The 22592-nt window shown below is 37.9% G+C and overlaps 1 protein-coding gene across 1 annotated transcript in view; it reads left to right on the top strand.

Moving 5' to 3' along the window:
- Positions 1–22592, top strand: part of LOC126876954 (amphoterin-induced protein 1) — a 291913-nt gene that overhangs the window by 195446 nt on the left and 73875 nt on the right. Inside the window, exon 5 of the mRNA XM_050639827.1 lies at positions 19173–19319. The gene's annotated coding sequence lies outside the window, so the exon portion shown is untranslated. The remainder of the gene's footprint in view (positions 1–19172; positions 19320–22592) is intronic.

Raw genomic sequence — 22592 nt, 5'->3', positions numbered from 1 at the left:
TATTAAATAACGAGATTTAATATACTGAGCCTAAATAATCAATGTACATAAATATTATAAGAGATACGATGTTATACAAATGTTTTGAAATGCTAGTCACTGTACGATAAGTTTCCGAATCAGTGTAAAAGTTTTTATTATTCTCAATTACGTCGCGTTCTCAATATAAAATGAGGCGTAGCCTTATCAGATCTTGTGGACTTCGATAAATAGCGGGTTTGGTCGCGTCATAAATCAACTCTCTAACTACATATTTGATCTGTCAACCTATTCTATTGTAGAATTTCACCGTCGAGTAGTTATAGGTACACCACACGAACAATGCTACTTGGCATCTAGCAAGAATCGGACAATGGTTAAGACAGACTGGAAAAGATTGCAGCGTTTAAGGGTTCTTTATCCAACGTTAGACTTCGTCAGAAACCTTTGAGGGACAAAAGGAATTGCCAGGATTCGGGATAATCGGAAAATCTTCTGGAAGTTTATAATGCTAAAATAGAATTGCAAGCTTGAATGGGAAAAAGAGAACGGCGCAAGAAAAGTCATTGATTCGTTAGATCTCGTAAAATCTTTTCGTAAACAACCTCCTTAAATGTATCTTTCTGTACATTTTTGCACTTTTAAATTTTCTATAAATGCACGAAAAGACAGGAAAAGGGAAAAGTAAAGCGAGATAGAGAAGCAAAGTCAAACAAAACCATTTCAATTAAAAAAATCCCAGCGTCGATTTTTATTCCTCTTCCAACTTTGTTTCCTCTTTTTCACTATCGAAAAGCGACTCCTCTAAACTCAACTCTTTATAGATCGACCACCCCGTATCTCTTACGAGGGGTTGGCTCGATGGACTCGCGTGGAAAAATGCGTTAGCAATGTCGCACGCGTGACCACCGTATCGATCTACGTTCAACTAAATGTAGTCGGGAAAACACAGGGGCTACGTAGATGGCCACGGTTAATTAATAAGCACGCACCGGCACGGAACTAATTATCCATCGTGTGTAACGAGTCGTTGACAGGTTCGATGAGTTGTTGTCAGAGAGGGGTTGGATTATAGGAGGCTCATACTACGCTCATTGAAAGAAGATCAGCTGTGGGGCTTCGTTCCGGGATCCGTAGACGGGGCTAATGTTTCTGAAGCCGGACGACCGCCAACTATCAGTTAAGTTTAATTGTCCACGATTAATTAGATCAGTCCTGCGTGTGTGTATGAGTGGTAGTGAAGTATGAAGGTAGACTTGTCTAAAATGCAGGAAATAGGATAGGATAGAATATGAAAGGATGGATTGAAAGAAGATGATGCAATTCAGGATTTGAAGGATTTGAATTTAATCGCGCGTGTTTGAGTTTTCGAATGTATCTTCCCTCCAGTTCCATGATTAATTTATTTTTTGTCACGATACGTTTCTATACCTTGAAAAGATATAATCAACCTTTTATAATAATAAAAAGCTGAGAAGACTGTTTTATAAAAACCAGCAACGAACTGAGTACGGAATTAACGAATTACATACATTACTACGATTCTCAGACCTCGAAGTGGCTTAGAATTTATGAACGACCAATTTTACAGCGAGTTAAAATTTCTGAAAAACATATATACGTACTGGACAATTTAAGAAACATTTTATACATTCGTTACGTAAAATACCATATCCAAAGAAGTATCCTTATAAAAATGAGATCGGTATTACCAACATTTCAAAAGGATTTCCCTTTTTCGCATTGAAATCGTCGGATCGTGTGCTGGCTACCGCGACATTGCCGCGTACTCATAAATCGCGGTTCTTTTTACAGCGAGAAAATTTTTACTTCAATTTGTGACACAAGAATCATTTAAACGTGGTTACGTTATAAAAGACTCGTTGAAAGAAGCCGCGATATGCTCGTAATTTCTCTCTCTCCCTCTTTCTCTCTCTCTCTCTCTCTTTCTCTCTCTCTTCCTCTCTCTTCTGCGAGTAATTGGAATTAGACGAACGAGAAGACGATCTTTAGCGTATTTCTTTTATCATGGCGGGAATTTCGGGATACTTTGGCACAATCTTCCCGGTAGCTAGTCGGCAATACGACAGGACGTCGTCTTTCTAGTGGAAATAAGAATTCTGATTCTTCTTTCTTCTGCAAGACAACAACGAACCGCGCTGTATCCTTGTTCATGGGACATTAAAGCCAGCCAAGGCTGCAAAAAGTTCCAGAAAAAGGCGTCGAATCTGCTGTAAGATGATACAGAAGAAGCTGCTTGCACGTGTTTAAAAGAGTACTGGACGAAAAGTGGTTCATTACGTGTTGGGGATATTTAAGGATGTCGACGAGCTAGATGAATGTGGAGAATCTAGTTTTGTATTGTATCTCTTTTTTTCTGTGTGCAATAATTAAATAGTACACAAGATATTTTTCGAACGTTTTAATTACGAGAATCATATTATGTTTCATGATTCAATAAGTCCTTATTTCTATGATGTAATAAGTTCAGCTATTTGATTGCAATTAGTTGTCTGGAAATTATAATGGGTTGTAAAAGGAAACTTACAACTAGCGGATGTTAGTATTACTAGATGTTAGTATTACTAGATGTTAGTAGTAAGAGTAGTTATTACGATGTAATATTACTTTTAATGACTGCTAATATTGCGCTGATAACTTTTAACAACGTGTTGATTATATTACATGCAGTAAAGTAATCTTTTAATATAATCAAGCTTTACATCTCTTCGGTATATTTTTCCGATCATAAAATCGGGATTTTTATGTCTTTTTCAATTCTCTGTACCAGTAAAAAAACAGTGACTCGTAACAGTAACTCTTGGTATTTGTCACGATTACACGTTGCAAGCTTTATCTATTGCAAGTCCCCTGACTAACAGCCACGATTAACGATCATGTTTTCAATGCTTCAAATTGCTATGAAAATATCTCTCACAATTATCAGAAGGTTATTTATAAAAATACCTTGGAACATAATCAGAGCATAGCGTGGTATATATTCGTATTATGTCACATATAATATGTATATAATGGTGGTCGAAGAGATAGTTAGCTTCACTTTGTCTGCTACTTTCCAAAGACGAAGTCTAAAAGTGTTCGGTAGAGCACCGACAACTCTGGTAACCGATCACCTCTAAGCATTCACCGAGTCGAGAGAACCGTAATTATACCGACTTGATCGAGTAACAACTTAGAGCTGACACAGTGGAAGCGGAAGATTCGATTCGCCAAGAACTCCTTGCTGCAGAATCGTTTTGCCGTCTCTCTCGCGAAGACGATTATGGGCTAAGGGGCCCTCAGGTTAGGACGCTTTATAAGAGTCATCAGGGTATCAGCATTCACTGTGAAACCGCCATATTAAGCGACTGGCTCGGTGCATACTTTCACACAATTGATTCGTTCACCGGGCGCCTCTATGCCCCGTGAAATCGAACAGTGCCCTCGGCTGCAAGAACAATGGGACTCTTTCTCCCGTTTTCTCTTCTTTTTCTCATTTTCCTCGTCCCCTTTGCCCTGACCCTTTTTAATTCTCTCTTTCTTCCCTCTATTCCCCTCTCTTTCCATTCCACTCGTATTTTTTTCTTCTTTTCTCTCCCCTGTCTTTTTCTCTTTCGTTCTGTCGATCGTTCGTTCTAACCTGTTCTCGCCTCTGTCTGAACCTCTCCCGTCCCACGGTTCGGTTCCTTTTCTTCTAACCTTACGCGCGTCAATGCTGACGACCGCTTTGAACTTTTCCAATTTTCGCACGATGAGATTCAGAGCAGGGGGAACAGAACGAAATTCCGGATCTAATATACGGAGAAACGTAGCTTATCGGGATTTGCTCAAATACCATTAAAACATCTCCATGGAACGATGCTATCCGGCTATCGATCAAAATCCGTGATCGATGGTTATATTATTTCACTTATTAAGAGCCGATTAAACGTACGATTTATATCGTAACAGCGATTTCTTTTGCTTTTTCTTTTTTTAATTCCGAAAGTTAATAACTTTGATCAGAGTACACGTTGACCACAATCTCTTAATAAATCAAAGGTGTCACTGTAGTAACGTAGTAACTGTTTAATGCATATTCATTCCATACGTCCTTTTTTATATACTCACGTAATATTATAACACGCAACCAACGTAGAATGTACCTTAGGAAAAGAAAACTCCGGCCAACAGTTTCATTATGTGTAACCAAATTTAGTTCAGAGACTTTAACCTTAATTAGCTTTGTTAGTACCTACTTATTTAGTTATGCACATATAGAACGCCTGCTGTGCAGTTAATCAAATGTATTTCAAATCGAAAAAAATTAGAGAGCGCATAAATCACTTAGTTGAATAAGTAAAAGTTGTCTTATAGTACTTCGCTACACATTCGCACGTACATACACATACATTAGAAAGTTACATTTATGATAAAACATGCCTTTCATCATAATACACATTCATTCATCCATAGATACACATCAAAATATTTTATAAGAATTTCAATTGCCTCGCGACGATATGTAACAATTTACTATATAATTATTAAAAATCGAAACTAATCATGGTTCGTAATCCTCGTGACGGTCTAATAAATTATCGTGTCGCGCGCTTACACCAATGCATAGTTAACAAATCGACCATGGAATTTGAATAATTTAAGCAGTTTGCCAGAATTTCAAACAAAGCCCGGTGTGTCACGCGTACGAATTTAGCGAAGCAATAATTGCATCGGGAGGATTTGTTAATTGAATAGAACCGTCGCTCGAAAGGCACAAAAGCGAGCGAAACTCGTGGGTTAATGCTTTCAGTGATTCGAGATCATTCGATATAGTAGCGTTACTGCCTCGTTCCTGTTATCGTCGACAAATCGGATCCACGTTTCTTTTTTTTTCAAATAATATTCCAAACAGTACAAAATGGGAGAAAGTGTGCGATTTGTCAGTCGTACATCATTACCAGCCAGACAGTGTTACATAAATTCTTGTTCGTTCGAACCGTTTTGAAACGACATCGCGAGTTCGTCGCGTTCTCGAAACAATAAACGTACACCTTTTATCGTCGATATTATTCGAAACCGCCTGTTTAATTACAGGAGCACGTGACCCGCTAATCACACGTCCGCAACACTTTTATTAACGATCATCTATTATTTTTCTCCCGCGTAATTTTCCCGTTGAAATATGTCACGAACAATCTTTACTTTCATTACTGGATGGCTTTATCGAGACAAAAATATACTACGTTCTGGCGTCAGTAACCAAGTCAACGTACAAATTGATGGTTATTAACGAGTTTATTTTGTGGTGGTCTAAGGAAAGAAATGAAAACCTCCGTTTTTATTCTGACGAATTTGAAATTCTATATGTATTGAATTGTTCTTCCTGTGCTTCAAATTTCAAGAGTTAACCAATATTAGCTTCTCGCTATTTCAATTCCACCAAGCATACACGAAATAAAAAGAGCGTTACATCGAAGTCGAAAAAGCGTGGTTTGCGTGTTTCGTCGACTCATTTTCGACACGCTTGTATCGAGCGATAAAACGACCTACACTATTTTATTACTGCCAGTAATCTATCATTTAACGAGAAAAAAAAAACTGGAACACAAAGCCACGGAAGTACTGTCCATCAGTTTTTGTCTTGTCGTGACGCTTCCTTAACGGTTATTCTTACACGGTTAGTTTCCGCGGTCAGTTTTAAAATGTAGAGTGATCGAATTGTGGAACTTTTCGAAGTTGGGGAAAAAATGTGCTCCACTAGAAAACGCCAGCTTGCAAACGTTCCAATCTTTCGATAGATCTCAATTTAGAAATAACGGGAAACTTGGAGAGTGCACTTGTTGATCGTCGATCTTGGTTGAAACTAAGGTTCGTTCGAACTGCGCCGGTGTAATTGAAGGATCAAACCTAACCTAACTTTAACTTTAGGCTAACTCGGTTTAGGTTAGATTTGCCGTGGATGCAACTTTGACGCAAGAAAGAATTTCCAGTGGTTTGTTCATTGATCACGGTGTTGGTTTTAAACGGTTTTGGGCTCCCGATGTTGTATGTGCGGAACAAGGACGTAATTTCAGTGTAAGTGAAATTTTCAGCGATCTATTATTGTAGTTAGTTCAGGTAAGGTTATGCCGACTTGAAATTATGTTTTATACGCGTTTAACGACTAACGAGATCTGGTTAATTTAAACATAACGCAAACCGAATTTGATATAAATTAAGTATAACTGTGTGAAACACACGCGTGCGTTTGCGTTTGACGCATGTCGAATTTCAAATGGCCTAACCAAAATTTAATGCGGTCAAATGCTAATTTACCTCGTATTTAGTTTATACATATATAACCACAACTAAATACTGTATCACTCTAACATAACTCTCGCAACCTCTAAACTTCGGCTTAAAATATATATCATTTCAAATTAATTTTCAACAATTGAAATATAAAGGTAATTTAACTATAATAACTTAACGTTGAAACGATTAAAATTTCAATCCATACTAAACCTAAAGCCAAATTTGTTTCGAGCTATAGATCTCGATTCAAACATAATTCCAGACATACCTCAATTTAGGCCTAACCCAGCAAAGCCTATTTGAGTCCTGATCTAACTCGCAACCCAAGCTCAGTCCGGATCTAATTCAAGAGCAGAGTCCAGCATAGGTCCAAACTCGACTCTAACTTATTTCAAACCGAATTTCAAATCTAATCTAACCTCAACTCAAACCAAACTCCAAATTCAACGCAAACATATACACGCATGTGTTTAAGCCGAAACGTGTGTGAAACCCGATAAAATACTTGTTGATCCAGTCCATCGACTATATTGCGACATCTAATCGTAGGACTAAGTCTTTGATTAAGATCTATCCATCCTGTTAGGTCAGATCTTTCACGGAAATAGCGAGAAGTCGCGTGAGAATTTGATTTCTCAACACTGGTCAGTGTGTTCTCCGTGGTTAACCTTGTACGGTATTCACGGACAACAACGAACGTAGCGCGTAGCCACGAGAATGAATAGGTTTATACGTGGTTGTGTACTCCCTGATTGAGTCCTCGTGGTCCGGCTGTAGTAGCGGCATACGTTGGCAAACACGCGCGACGTACACAATTAAGCCGGGCCAATTATCGTGCATTCCATTCGATCGTGGAGAGTTCGAGGCAATCGCTGCGTTGTTCCTTCATAATCGACGAGACCTTCTCTCTGTGCTCGTCGTCGTTGTTATTATTGCGTCTGTTAAATCCATGTGTGCTCATACACGTCGAGCAAACGTGTGCCTCGACGTGCTTTTATATCGTCTCGTAGCATGCGATCGTTCTCGAAACGAATCGCTGATCCCATAGTCAAGACGAGATTAAAGCATTATAAATAAAGCTCCACAGCGCGGTTTAATATTCATGGACATGAGCTTTCCTCCCGGACCGAACCGAGTCCATTATTCGACCCAGCTTTACACGGATTTGGAAACGTTTTCGACCTACCACGCCACTACTGCATGCGTAATATTATTAGTAAATAAACGGGAACCCGTGCGCTTACGGCATAAAATATAATACAAGGAACACGTTTCCATGTGTTTAATTTCGTCGTAGCTTAGCTATCGGTGGTATCAATACGCGACTGGCCGGTCATAATTTAATAACGGTAATCGCAGATTGCCATGTACGATTAATTCAGCTAAAATGCGCGCGCGTGTGTGTCGGGCCGCTATCTCTCAGTACAATAATCATTGGAATCACGATTAGGGGCAGTTAGCTGCGCCTGTACGGACGATTACGCGAAACTTATTATTATGTGTAATAAAATGCGTCGCGTTTCGCGTGCAACCCTTGTCGGATTCGGAGGAGAGATTGCACTCTTTGAACGCTTGCGCCTTTGAAGGACACGGCGATCGATGATGTAATTTAGTTCTTAATATGAAAAATAATCGACTTTAACGTTGGATTCGTTGTGATTGATGGTATAAAAAGATACTTCTGAAGGTTAATAAATTTGTAATTTAACTTGCTTGTAAAGTATAATTTGCAATAGCGATGTATAGTATAGGTCATTACCCCGAACAGTTACAATATTGTAGACGAGCCATTCTGTTACAATTTCATTGCGTGTTTCGACTGTTTCCTGATATACTGAAGATAGAGAACGTATGCTTGTAGGTTGCCGAGCGTTTATCTATACAATTAATAATAGAGTGCAACAACTATGAAACAAAAGGAAGAAGATTCAGATCGATAGGGCAGTTTAATCATCGCAGTGCAGGTTCTTTTTAAACTACTGCATTTGATTATGGAGTGTTACGGTGAACAGATATCAATTTCAATCATAATACAATGCATTTACGTATAATTCTATAAAAGGTACAATATGATTAAACAGTCGGTAATTCGTACGATCTATTCTTAATTTCTCGCGAGAAACATCGTCCGGAAATTGAGTCAAGAGTCGTAATTCGACCAATCCCATTAAACACTTTACAAACGTTTGTATCCGGCAGAGTACGTGGAACTTCTATGATACATGAAACAACCACCGGAGCACATGACTTCTCATCTACCTATAAACTTGATCCAGTAATTCACAAACTTTGTTGCTTGCAGCACAGCTCAAAAATAGCTATATTCCAGACGTCTCAACCTCGTAAACTTAATCTTCAAGCAGTCTCGACAAAGATATCGCGCCGAAGTCACGTAACGTCAATCTTGCTCGTAATTTCGTTCGGTTCGACCGCCCTATTTCGTATTCCCTTCAGTCGTCTACGTTATACATCGAATACATATTTACATGTTTATATACATGTGAATTTCATTGTCTATATATGTACACGTATGTAGAATATCATTAGCTAATTACAATTCTATCCAGTATCATCATTCGTAGCGTGCTGCTGTTTTGTCCATTTTATCGGTTTACTTTGATATATCTTCGTTGTACCTACGGGTCGGTATAGTCGGCTCGATTTACGACTGATCCCAGGTACCAGTCAGAGTTTCATTTCAAAAAGTCGCGTCCGCTATCCTCTGGGAGTCGTGCGCAGTTCAAGGGAAAGAGAGAGTCCTTCGTCTCTTGGTTGGACTTTTCGGTAAATTTAAAGAACCTCTAGCCGTTCTGACAAATTTTCCGCTTCTGCTCGGCGATCATAAAAAATGATTTAGGAGAGCGGAAGAAAACGCGCGCGCAACCGCGTCTGCGAACGTGATAAAAATATATTACCGCCACAAGTAAAATCGTACGGAGGGCAGCACACACCGTTCAAAGCTGTGAAAAAGCCGCGTTTTATACGGATACCGATCCGATTTCCACGTGAACACTGCCTGCTAAACTTTCCATGCATCAATCGAGATTAATGCTCTGGCCGAGCGACGCCATTCGTCTTCCTGTAACGGGAGGGATCCTACGAATACGAACCATTTTTACATAATGTCTTGTTCCTGAGCGACGCAAGATTTCGCGGCCCCCGACCCTTTAACCCTTGAAATATTGCCTTCGCTCTTGCTTTCGTTCAACACCACCTTCGCTGACGTGGGTCAAATTCTACGTGAGGGATAAAATTAACTAGAAACCTTGAGATTTCTTTCTAATTTTTCTTGCCTAACCTGTGACCAAAGATTTTTTTTTCACTTAGACAATATACATATATATAATATATATATATAGTATTGTATATATGTATAATATCGTGGAATTTGATTTAATTCATTTTAATCTATTTTGAATTAATTGCAATGATAATTATTTATATATACATTTCGATACCTTGTTTCTATAAGACTCTTAAAGGATTAGTCCTGCGCAAATGTTATCACTCAGAATAGTGTCCAAGTCGGCTGTGTATTTCATTGGCACATAGAGGTTGAAGATACACAGCTTACAAGTGACTTAGACTGAAGCGGAGTTCCGTTCAGAATTGGACTGAAATTCGGATGGAATTCGGCTTGTATTAGAATAGAATCGGACTAGAACTAATTGATACCGAGCTGCATGAACAATTTTAGAGTTTCAAGCTTCGTAGACAGAAAATAGGTATACAAGTTGATGATTCCGAAAACAAAACGATACCATATTTGAATATTTTAAAAACAGTTCCAAATATGATCTATAATGTACGATGTATTGTACTAGCGACCAAAACTTTTATTTCAATTCTCACATTGATCTGAATTTCGAAGACTGATGCTTACCAGGTATAAAGCATGCGCGTGTTATTCGCTCGATTTCCTCAGAAACAGTTTTGACATAATTTTTTCGCGTGTTTCAGTTTAAAATAGCCTAATAAACCCACTTATTAAAGACGAAAGTATTCCAGTAATTTATTCCCTTTCTTTTATTTTTTCCTCGTACAGCATTGTGCCATTGTTGGATACTTAATGGTGTTTTGAATTCAGGTTCGTACAGATTTACATAATTACTGCGTTACAAGTATACAATAAGTATGCACTACGTAAAACGCAAAAAGCTATCTTCCACCATGACTACGTGTTCGGCAAACAAATTACAATCACGCTAAGTTTAACTGTCTAAAGTTAATATTTCATTAGACGATTATTACATTAATTTCCTTAAATGTTCAAATACTTATGCGAGCCAGTAAATCTGATAGGTCAAACAGATTCTTCACCAATTCTCACTTCATAACTCGCCTTTTCATCTACTAGATTCACAGTAACAAGATAATCCACGCATGTTCAAACGTCTTGGTCGCTATCTGGCTTTGCGATGGCACGAGAAACGTCTAACTCCTCATGCCCACTTATCTTCCGCACAACTTACAACGCTCCCCTCTCGTGGTGCAACAAGTACCCTCCATAAAATCTCACTAGCACCTATACTGGTTATTTCGGTCCGTAGCTAGACTTTAATCCGATATCTTTATCCGGACACAATCTACCTTCGTTCCAACCAGTTCGCGTTAAATCCACTGGCGGTATCGCTGATTCGTCCCGTTGATCGTTCGTGTCCTTCCTCTTCTTCCACCGTTGACCTTAAAAGCGATCCTACCCGCGGAAAACAGGCCACTATCGCGGTTCGATACTCGAACGACCTCGGCGAACCACGGCAAGTGGAAGTGTGGCACGCGAGCCTCGTGATATATTGTGGTTTTCGGCGCGGATATATAGATGCCAGGATACGGTGCGTGGGTATGGAATGATTCATGGGAAATCGAGAGAGAGCGATGGAAAATAATTGTGGAAATTGCAGTTAAAATATCACTATGGTTGCAGAATTGGTCGAGTTTTGATATTGTAACGGCGATGATAATTGAAAATAATTGGATCGATTTCCACTGTTCCCGGTTGCATACGCTTTTATTATAGTTCGCCATTTACATATACATAGTTGAATAGGTTTTTTTGTTATTTGTTCGATGAAAATTGCATGTCAAGCTGTTTGTCTGTGTTGACCGTGGTATGAAACGCTGTTTTCAATATTTTCATTTGTTATTTTTGCTAAAATACGATCTTAAGGAAAGAAAGGTCTGTGATTTTAACGAAGAAATTGTATTTATAGCAAGAAAACTGGCGATAGATTACTGAATTACAATTGTTGGAACAATGTTCGTGTTTAAATTATTTGGTTATCGAAAGAGTACTTAATCAGTTAGAATATTTATTAAATAATTTCATGAATATTACATTATTAATTATTGATATTTCAGTATTTAATCCACGTGGAAATTTCCTGCTCAAAATGATTATGGTTGGACAAATCAAAATTATCCGTGCGCATAAATTGAAATTCCAAACAGCCAAAAATAATTTCTCTTACGTAAATAACAAGGTCAAATTTAATATTAAAGCAGATTATTGAATTGAAATTTATACCCGGATATTTCTCTTGTTACATTTCGAAAATTAACGCACATAGAGTTTGTCTATGTTTTCCAAAATTTTAGAATTTAATTAGGTACATTTTGCAAGAAACTTCATCAATGAAATCGTTTCCTTTTATATTAATTATTATGTAACATACAATCTAAGCGCATGGTATTAATTTTTTAGAACTATAGTTTTATTTTACTTATTTTACTACCATACTATTACATTGAATTTACTACCATATTATTACATTGAAATTAGTCTTTTTCACTAACTGAAGTAAAAAATTCTAACTAATTAAAAAGTATTTTTTCTTCCACAAAACAAACAAAATTCCAATTCCAGACGATTGCGAACCTTTAACAAACCCATACAAACAGTTACGAAAATACAAATAATGAAGAGCACCTTTCGCTATCTGTTAACGAAACCGTAAAATCCAGTTATCGTCTCATTCAACAAGTTTCCTCCACAAAACAGGGTGAGCTTTTCCCTCGATTCCTTTCGAGCAGGAGTATTCAAAGAAGCGTATACGCCAGCTGCTGGTATTAAGCAATCCAACGTGTATATCGCGTTACAGCCGAGATAAGCCTCTATACAGTCCGCTTCCGTGACACGTTTGCTGTCATGCCTAACACGGTACTGCTGCCAAGGGCATTTATTACGAGTGAAAAAGGGAAACAGGGTTCTCCGATCCATCGGGGGTTGTATCTGGAGAGTCGAACGTAGATCGTGAACGTGGCCACCGTTGATATCAGCAGTCGAGAAATATCTCGAGTATACATTCGGATAAGAAAAAAACGGTAAAAAAAATAGAGAATTACAGATAAGCGTAAGAATAGCCGAACGATGTGCGCACTCTTAGATATAAACGCTTGGAATTCTTTGTCGCATAGCAGCAGTTTTAGCGTCGTCAGATAACGCTAACCCCTAGTAAATTCCGCTTCTTTGCCGCTTCTAAGCACGCGGTATTGGAATTTATTCCAGCCCGTTCTGCCATTCTCCTCGGTTCTTGTGTATCGGCCAACTTAATTCGAAGATTGTTGTAGGTGCACAATGTAGCAATCTATTTTACTATACTATGTGTCATTAATCTTGACAGAGTAGTATCTTGTGTGTATGAGGATGTTGGGATAGATTTAGCGTCGATTATTTTTGTTATTTATTTTTTGTCTAGTTACTAGGTAGGTTTCTTTGTGGAAGTAGTAGGGCACTTCTGCATTTAATTAATAAGAATTTAATTTGTAAAAGTACTTTAATATAACGTTAGAAACGAAAGTTTTCTTACTAAACGACATTGGGAAATAGGAATTTGTAGGGTTGTGGATCTCACGAAGAAACGCAAGAAGAGCACGGTTCAAAATTGAACGTGACGCGTTTATTCAATTTTGAATTACGAGACATGATGCAAACGGAAAAATCTGGTACATCGATTATCGAAAGAATGAATTACCTTGGACCATGTTGTTCTGTGATAAATAGTCGAAGGTGTTATCGCTTTTGTTCATTTCCCGATGGGAAACCATTGTGATATTGACGATTATCGTTGATCTATCGTGAAATAAATACCTTTGAATTATTGCACGGTAATCTCGCGGTTTAAACGTGTTCTGGCTTAGTTCGCGTACTGAGAAGATAAAACGAGATACGTTTCGTTGAGATATTGTAAACTCATCGCATTCGATTCTGAGAAATAACACACTATAAATTAAGAAATAATTTATATTTTTGAAACAAGCGTATTTAACGATTTGTAGCAAAATATTTAATCTTAACTTAGTTTAGTATCGAAATAGTTGCACGATTAGACCGCCCCATTTTTTAAAAATAAGAACATAAAAATGTTACTGCGTTAAAAAATCAAGAAAAGGAACGTGCCTGAATCCTGAAATACTCGGCTTAAACGGGAATTAAAGCAAATTGAAAATTTTCCACACATTCGCACATTCTTGCAAACAAAACCTCCTCGTGCGAATAAAAGGCCGAGATGGAGTAATTCTTAATTACTTTTCGATCCTTCTTCAATGGAAGCAACAAATGAAAAATGAAACTTTATCCACGTCAAAGCGAGGATCAACGACTCGTGAATTCTCTAGAACATGGAAGACCAATAATTGTTCGAAAAGTTTCGGCGTCTACACCGTAGGAGGACCACTTTTCTAACTCAATGAAGCTGAATTAATAGTCACTCGGCCGATTTCTTTTGTTGATTGTTCTTGCCTCCATGCACGTTCTTTTTCTTATATCTGCATTCGAAACTTTCTTTCATCCTCGTCTATGCTCCTCGTTGCGTTCTTTATGATTTCTTTGCATTACCATCGAATTGATCTTTACCCGGAAATTTCCATTTTTTCATTTCCATTGGAGAAGTACATAGACGAAGATACGGAAAGGAAAAACAAACCCATTATTTCGAAGTTAAAAATGTACGGATGGAGTGATTTAATAAACTTGCTGCTCTCGATGGATTTTTATAATGACAAATAATGTCTGGTAGATATACCAGAATTTTGAGATTCAAAATATGTTCAAAACGAATTTTATATGAAATAGGTACGCATGTGTTTTACAGTTAGTGTTATATGTTCTACAGCTCAGTACACTGTACTTTGGCGCGGCTGCAATTTACGATTTTAGGATCAGCGTTTTACAATGAAAATTCGACCAAGCACGTGCTCCAGGTTTCAACAACAGCAGTTGTTCCTAACGAACTATCCAAGTTCGTTAATTCATTGTTTGTGGCTTGATCTCAATTCGCAAATTCTCAAACATGTGAGAAGACTGGCAGTGTTTAACAAAGATTTTACGATAACAATGTGAACTCTTGTTTGTTACTTGCTCGAGAAAAACCACTTTTAATATAATATTTCTGCAATTGTATCTCAAAATCGATTCGAAGTTTGCTGGAAATTTCAAAGTTTTCCCTAGAAATGACAGCTATCAGATTTTTAATTTCTTTTATTTCTCTCGAGTAGTATCATAGATCATAAAATAAAAATTATTATTTAATCTAACATATTTAAATAATATATGTTCTTTAAAAATTCCATATCTGTAAAGAACTAACGCAAAAAGCTCCCATTGTGCATTTTATCGGAAAAATCTTTACCTCCTATGTTCTAGAGAACGTTAACGAAACTGTAATAATCTCGTTTACAACTCTGTTTGTGTTCTATTTAATTTTTGCCTGACAGCCTCATTAAGCTTGCGTTACCATCAAAAACCTGCAGGAACGTAAAAACGGTGACAAGTGCGATGACCATTTAAAGCCAACAGAGCTCTCTAACTCTAAAGTTGTAGAACGCGCTCGGGTTACGATAACTATACCTCTGTCCGATAATCAGGAGGCACGACCGGCAAATTTGCACCTCCGTGTTGCTTCTTGCGGTCGTACATTGCAGTTCAATAGCGGTACTTCCCGATGTTCGATAACGGCTCGCTAGATAACAGATGGCCTTGAACCTTGTTGTGCCAGTTTGTATCTTACTTCACGTTATACCGAAGACAAAGCGTTTGGTTATCGTTGGTCATGCAATTAGTTAAGATTATCATTCACGTGGAATATTTGGGCAAAATCCTGCCTGTCTCTCTGTTTTTATAATTTAATTTAATCTATGTTTTGACTTTGTAGATTATAGACAAATCTCGATTTATCGAATATCGAATATCGATTATTAACTTTCTTATAATTTAGTTTAATCTGATCTGCGTCTCGACGTTTATAAGCAGATGTGAATTCCTGCATAATTGGTATGACAACTGTATTGTAATATCGTTGATTTTATTTGAACTTCGCAGATAAAAGTTTATTCTGATATACCTTTCTGCAAAATTTTGCGTAGCATTTTAAAGTGATTTAAGAATTTAGTGAGAATCTGGAATTAAGCGATTTGGAACTGGTAAAATATTTATAAGATGTCTTTAAAATCTTGGAAATTAATTTTACTATAGAGGAATGAAAAATGAAAGAATGAGGAAGTCTTGTGGGTGTAATGTTATGCAATTAGTTAAATACTACTTCATACGTTTCTGAAGATGAATGTCGTTCGTGATAGATAGGCAACATGTGAAATATTATTAAGATCGTGCAAATTTTATTGTAGAGAAATTGCAGCGCGTAAAAAATAATGAACAAAAACAAAAAAGGAAAGTTTAAGAAAGTTCGAACAAGTTCATTTGAAATTAACTAGCTTTAACCGCTAATTATAATGGTTCTCGCGGCGCTTCACAAACTTTTTGACTCCCCGGAGTCCCTGATAGCGTTTATATTAAACTTGCTGACGTAAAAAATTGCAAATTATTGCAAGTTCATTTATGTAATATTAAAAGTACGCATAATGTAATTGTGTTAACAGAATGATAAAATATCCATGAATATTCGAATATGCCTTCGACTGTAAGTTTATTAATAAAATAAAACGATTTAACTTACATTGATATTTAAAAATCAAGTTTCAAAGATTATCGTTATATACATTTTTTGCACTAGTAGCGTTATTGAATTGATTCTTTTTTAATATATTAAAACGCTTATTGTAATTAGTAGAAACATAAATTTTATTTATTTAAAGCACATATTTTTTCACAATAAACGACAAACCAAATAATGACAAAATTTGACGTCATAAAGATATTAGGACAATAATCAAGTTACAAATTAATACAAATCGACTTACAAACAATTTCCCGAATAATTTCTCAAGCATCTCAACCTAAAGCAAAACACGATGCATAACTACCAGCACTGTGGCTCGTTGATAATTGGCATCGCCGCAATTCAGACTAATTTAGCGACGAACAGAGATATTTTCATTCAAAGTTGGCCCGCATGAATAGTCGATTGTCTCGTACTATTCCATTGTTCTCGTGACGCGATCGTCCACAAGCCTTTCCGCACTCGCATCAGCGCACAATCAGAGAAAGAGTAAGATAGCTCGAGCCAGAAAGCAAGAAGAGTGGAGGAATAGAAGGGTTTGCGTAAAAGGTGTCGAGGGATGAGAGTGATGCCGCTTAGAAAAAGGGTTGTACTCCAAAGAACGCGATACATAACTTACGAACACACTGTTGGTCCACTGTGTCCCTTCTATAGTCGCAGTTATACTTATATATACATATATATACGCGCGCGTGCGCGTGTTTGTGTGTGTTGTCACCTTCGTGACGCCAATGAACCACCCCTTTTAAGGCTCGCCCCTATATGCCTCGCGCGCGTTTAGATAACAACCGCGCCGTGGTTATACACAGTCTCGTAACTACAGTTTCGCGTACACATAAGTACAGTTCCATCTAACCTTACCCTCCTCTCTTGTCATCGGGTATGTTGGATTTCGACCAACCACAGACGGCCGAACCCTTCGTTCTCTCTCTTCGAGCTCCTTACGCTGCTTCTCGTTTCTTCCACAGACATCGACGCATTTCGTCGATTCTTCCTGCCTTATATCGTGTGGCTATGGAAACCGCCGACGGATTCAAAGGGCTGCAAAGAACCAGAAGAAAACCGGAAACGCGCCATTCACTTAGGGAGCGCGGTTACGACCACACAATCTCACGTACGTTTCCATGAACGTGCAGTAAGATTCGAATGCCCGTGCTACGGGGGATTGTACGTGTATGAAGATGTACTACGTGGCGATTGTATCGTGGTTTTTTTATAGGTGTCTAGATATTTTGAAATTACATGTGATTTTAGGTTTCGTTATTGATGAAGTTTCCTATGTATGTGTTCCATTATATTTACTAAAAAAGATCTTAGTGTGTAACAACTGGTATTTGGATTCGTAATTTGACAATTCTTTTTTCTGCATTGAAAATTCTTCGAATTATAGTAAATATGGAAAATACTATTTGTACACGACAAATTAAGTAATTAAGTCCAAGTATATTAAATTTCGTATCATTTAGTAGTACTTGTATATGGCTCCTCCAGAAATGTTCATTCTGTGAAACATAATATTGAAAAATATAAACACTTATTTTTCTAACAAATAAAATATAAGTACATAGTATAATTTTTGCTTATTTTTTGTTGGATTATCTGACAAATAATTTCGTAAAATTCTTACTGCAATTGCAGAAACAATGTACTTCCTGTCATTAAAATTTTCTCCGTATCCATATAAATTGCACCCATGAAATTACATCCACCCGCAATGGTATAACGTCCAACTGATTCGCGCATTTTTTTCCTGCAGCGATAGAATTGATGGACTGCTTTCCATTCATCCAAGCCAATGATAAACCGTCGTAAATCAATCTTCCTTTTATCGTCAGCTTTCGTTCATTTTCCTGTGTGTATCGATTTACTCACAGTCGCTGCCCGATTGACCCCATATTCTCTTTTGTTACATCTATCTGCCCTAGCCTTTGTGCTTCGTGACTATTTCAACCAGGTTGCCACGCTCGCGCGACAGCTAATAACATAGCAGTTGTTGGCCGCTTTTGCAACTGACAGTTCCAGGTTTGTCAAAAAGTCCCTTTGTTCCATATAACTTTTCCTACGATTGTCTATTATTCTTTGCGCCGAAGTTGATACATTCAGAATTTCATTACAGGCACATCAGTAGAGCTCTATTTAATAATTAAACGAAATCACAGTATAAATATTATACGAAGATTGAGATAATAAAACATTCCTCTGGATAGAACAATTTGAATTAACCAAACATTCCCTAGACCTACCAAATTAAAATTGCGCGAACACCTAACGTAGGAATTTCCCAATAAATCCGCCAATTGCCACTGGTCCTCATCAGTGTACTTGCAATTTACCTAACAGCCCATTCAACTTCTTTCGCAATATCGTTCTCGTGTTTCAACCGGGTTGCCATTCACCAACGGAACGAAACGAACGAGCGAAATCACGCTCGACGAGCCAGTTTCCCGCAATTTCGGAGCTCTATTCGAACCCGAAAAGGCGCGGCTCCCTGTCTCTCGACAATTTCACGGTCGGCGCGAATAAAGCTGGCTGGTTCGTCCCGCGCGCGCCTTAAATCCAAATTAAAAGGGTCCCCGCGGTTCGTTTCGTGGTCAGGTGCAAAACTTTTTAATCATGCAACGCAATGGCCTCTGCAATGGTCGACAAGTTTCGCCGAAGTCTCGAACGGTGGCCGCGGGAAAATTAGTTCGGCCTGATTAAAGCGGCCACATGATACAGCGTTGCAATTAAAAGTGTCATGAAAAATGCATAGCCAGCGTTAATTATCGTTCGGTGGAGTGCGCGCGCGACGAGTCGCGCATATCAGGAATTCAATAATATCTATGCTCGCGGCGACAGCTCAACGCGAAAACGCGAGCGTGATGTTGCACGTGGCTACTACGGAACCTATCGATATCGATTGCATCGTAAACCTGTCCACCGCGAACTCATCTAATAAAGGACCATTCGTCTTTGGTGTTTTAGTGTCACGCGTCTGCGGGGATTGCCGCCACTTACGTCGACGAGGAATCTTCGAGTCAGCGATCAGGAGCGACATATTGATGTGCCGGCGATCGATCCACGGACCAAGTGACGAGGCACCGACGCGCCGCCAAGAAAATCTCCACAGACGTGAGTAAATCTGTTCTAACCCTCTGTAAAATTGAATTCTGTTCGTGTGTGGATTTATATTTGGGTCGATTTCATGCTTCTTTGCTCTTTGACGCTGTTTCGTGCGTTGACTGGAGGATTAGGCTAGGGTTACGATAGATACGTGGCCTAAGGAACTGTCGTTATGAATGCGTCAGAACAGTTAGATACATAAATTCTTATGAGAATGTGCATTTCGGTCATCAGATATTCCATTCGTCAGAATACTGTAATTGTACTGTAGTCTTGAGAAAGGCGTGTTACCATTATAATTATGAGAGTTATGATATTTTTTTAACTGAAGAACAGTTGAAATGTTTTATAATTTGATTCGTGACAATATGACATAATAGGCGACGTATATTCTTTTATTATCTATAATAATTTCATCGTTCGTCACCGTAATATACAATCGTATAAAATTACGATCTACAATTATTAAAATATAAATTGCAAATAAATATTGCAAACGCTGACAAAATGATTTACTCTCAAGAAATAAATGGAATTTCCTTTTTACTTCTTTAGTAGCGAATTTGTACCAAAGAGCAATAGAAATAACTGCTATTAAGTTAACGAGTCCATTTAGCGCGTAATCAACGCGGACTATACTTTCTTTCCCAATAAACTTGATGAACCATTTTAATTAATTCCTTCCCTTGGTAACCGTATAATTTTTCGATTAATTCGGCCATCCTACACGACTAGCCACCCTACAAAAATTAACCTACGAAATTTTAAATTTTAAATTTCCAAACTCAATTACCAAATCCAATCAGTTTGTGTCGCTATACACATATTACTTTTCCTACGGCGATTATGCGACTATGTGACTAATCCTTTACGTTTACCACGGAGAAAGCATAATAGATAGTGTGGAAAATTGATAAGCTTCTATTATATGAACTTAAATTGTACAATATAAGCTGTTTGTTCGTCGATGAGTTCAGATAAACGGAGTTCTATTGTATTCTCTTGAAACAAAACGGCTGCCAATGAAACAAAATGGTACCAGTGTAAGGAACAGGGAAAGAAATGGACTGTTAAGGGTTGATTACATTACTTGGTATAGGCACAAACGTGGCTACGACACGACCAAAATTACTGGACAAGTTGCGGTGCACCGCGGCGTGTTCTCTTTCGCACTTGCATTCAGATTCATAACTGTGTGCCACGGCCATCACGGCACGGTTTCAACGCAAAATGGAAACGTATAACGAATGACGGAATTACCAGAAAGTGGAATTATATTGGGGCTATCGTGGAGCTCCAGCGTCCCACGGGAACGATACTTGTATTTTTAGTGCGAATCGATATTACCATACCCTAGCAGACCGAAGCTCGAGGTGAAATTTAAATTTACGGGAGAAGAATGAACCCGCTCAGATTATTACCTGCGCGTCAAGACGATCAAGGAGTTACTCATTTGCTATCCTTTTAATAGCAATTGAATATCGATTGAAATAATTGTGGAATTGGTTGGTTTTATTTTGATGAATTTAAACATCGAATTATCAATTATATTTTCAGCATAATGCTTCCAACAAGCAGATCAAATACGTATAAAATGTATTTGCGTGTATCTTTATTTTCCAGTACAGTGCTTCTTTGTTAGGTTCTATATTTCTTCATCCTACGCTTCTTATCTTCGTCAAATTTTCAAATCTATCAAATTTCAAACCGGTATCAGTAAAGTATCAAATTTTCGTAATCATAATAATTCGTAATAATTTCCAGATGTATTAAAACGATCAAAATACGGCATTAAAATTAATTATTATTGTTATTATATAATTACACGCGGTTGTCAAATCACGAAATCCAAAGAATCCAAGAAATCCTAATCGCAATTCCATTTGATAAAATTGAAGCTCGTTTCACATAGATGCTGCTTTGATGCATTAATGTATTAGTTTGGACTGTTGAAAATAGCATTAGAATATCAGATAATCCTTTGGCCGCAGAGTGGAGGACGCGCCATTTGCACTCGTGCCTGCACACGGCTGCGTTCAAAACGCAACAATGTGATTGCGAAACCTGGAGAAACGCTAACGGGTGTCAGTGGGTGACTTGTGGATACGGCGAACATCCCACGTGCACGTTTATTTCCCCGTTATGTTGATTACAATCCTGTCGTGTTCATACATCGGTGGCGAACGTATGACCGATAACGCATCTGCTGATCCTAAAGGCACACGTTTGCCACGTTGCCTATTTATTCAATCCCAATGCCGTAAATTTCGCTTGCAACGAATGCCTCCTTCCGCCCTATCGTACGGGGTGTGCGTATTATTCTGTCAATGCTGTTACGCGGACGCAAAGGATGCGGTTTCTGTCGGGCATAGACCGCGTTCAAGTAAAGCAAAGTTGGTCATCATCAGTGGAAATTGGATGCATCGAATAGAGTGTGCAGAGCTACGGCCACAATGACACACAGTCCGTGAACGTTATTTACTGACTTGGCTAAACGCGTAATAATGCCCTCCCTGTAGGATGTACAGGGTGGATGTAGAGAAGAAGTTTTTTCTTGAATGATTTAGAGTTTTAGTATTTTAATATTGCGAAAAAGTTTTCGTCTTGATTCATTTCTATCTCAGTTTTTTTCTTCTAAAAGGGTTTCATTTAATCGTTTCAAATCAACCCATTAAAAACCAGGAAATAGTTTATCATAACACCGCAAATGCTTCAATACGTTTAAATTTCATCGAATCGTGGAATCCAAATAGTGAAAGATACAACGGTAAGAAAATATTCAACGAAATCTTGGAATTTCAGAATCACAATTTTAAAGACACGCAATTCGATAGCGTAGATTGATCGAACAAGATTGCAATTGAAATGTTGCGAATAAAACGAAAAGGAATTTTTTAACGAAACTTCAAAACTTTTTGCATTTCTTCAAAAGAAATATACATTTTCTACTGTTCGCTGTTTAATTTTAGTAAATATATTATTCGTAATAATAACAAAGATATACAATGTGTTGCGGCAGATGTCTTCGACCATTTATACGAATCTCTCTCGAATTTCAGACATCAAAGATGCAGTACGCAAAAATCAGACGATTAATTGATAAACAGAAAAAGAGTAAAAAGTCAGGAGAATAAAAGAGAAAACGAGGTGCACTGACGCGTTGATCACGAAATAGAGAATGTAGCTAGGACTGAAAGGGAATATCCAGTGACCCTGTTTTAGACCTCTTTTCATACGTAGCAACATGGTTGAAACGAAACTGGAATACACCCCCGCGGAAAT

The sequence above is a fragment of the Bombus huntii genome, chromosome 2, assembly GCF_024542735.1.
Source record: "Bombus huntii isolate Logan2020A chromosome 2, iyBomHunt1.1, whole genome shotgun sequence".
Taxonomy (NCBI): Eukaryota; Metazoa; Arthropoda; class Insecta; order Hymenoptera; family Apidae; genus Bombus; species Bombus huntii.
Note: the sequence above shows the minus strand (reverse complement) of the source record. Positions and strands in the feature narration are given on the sequence as shown.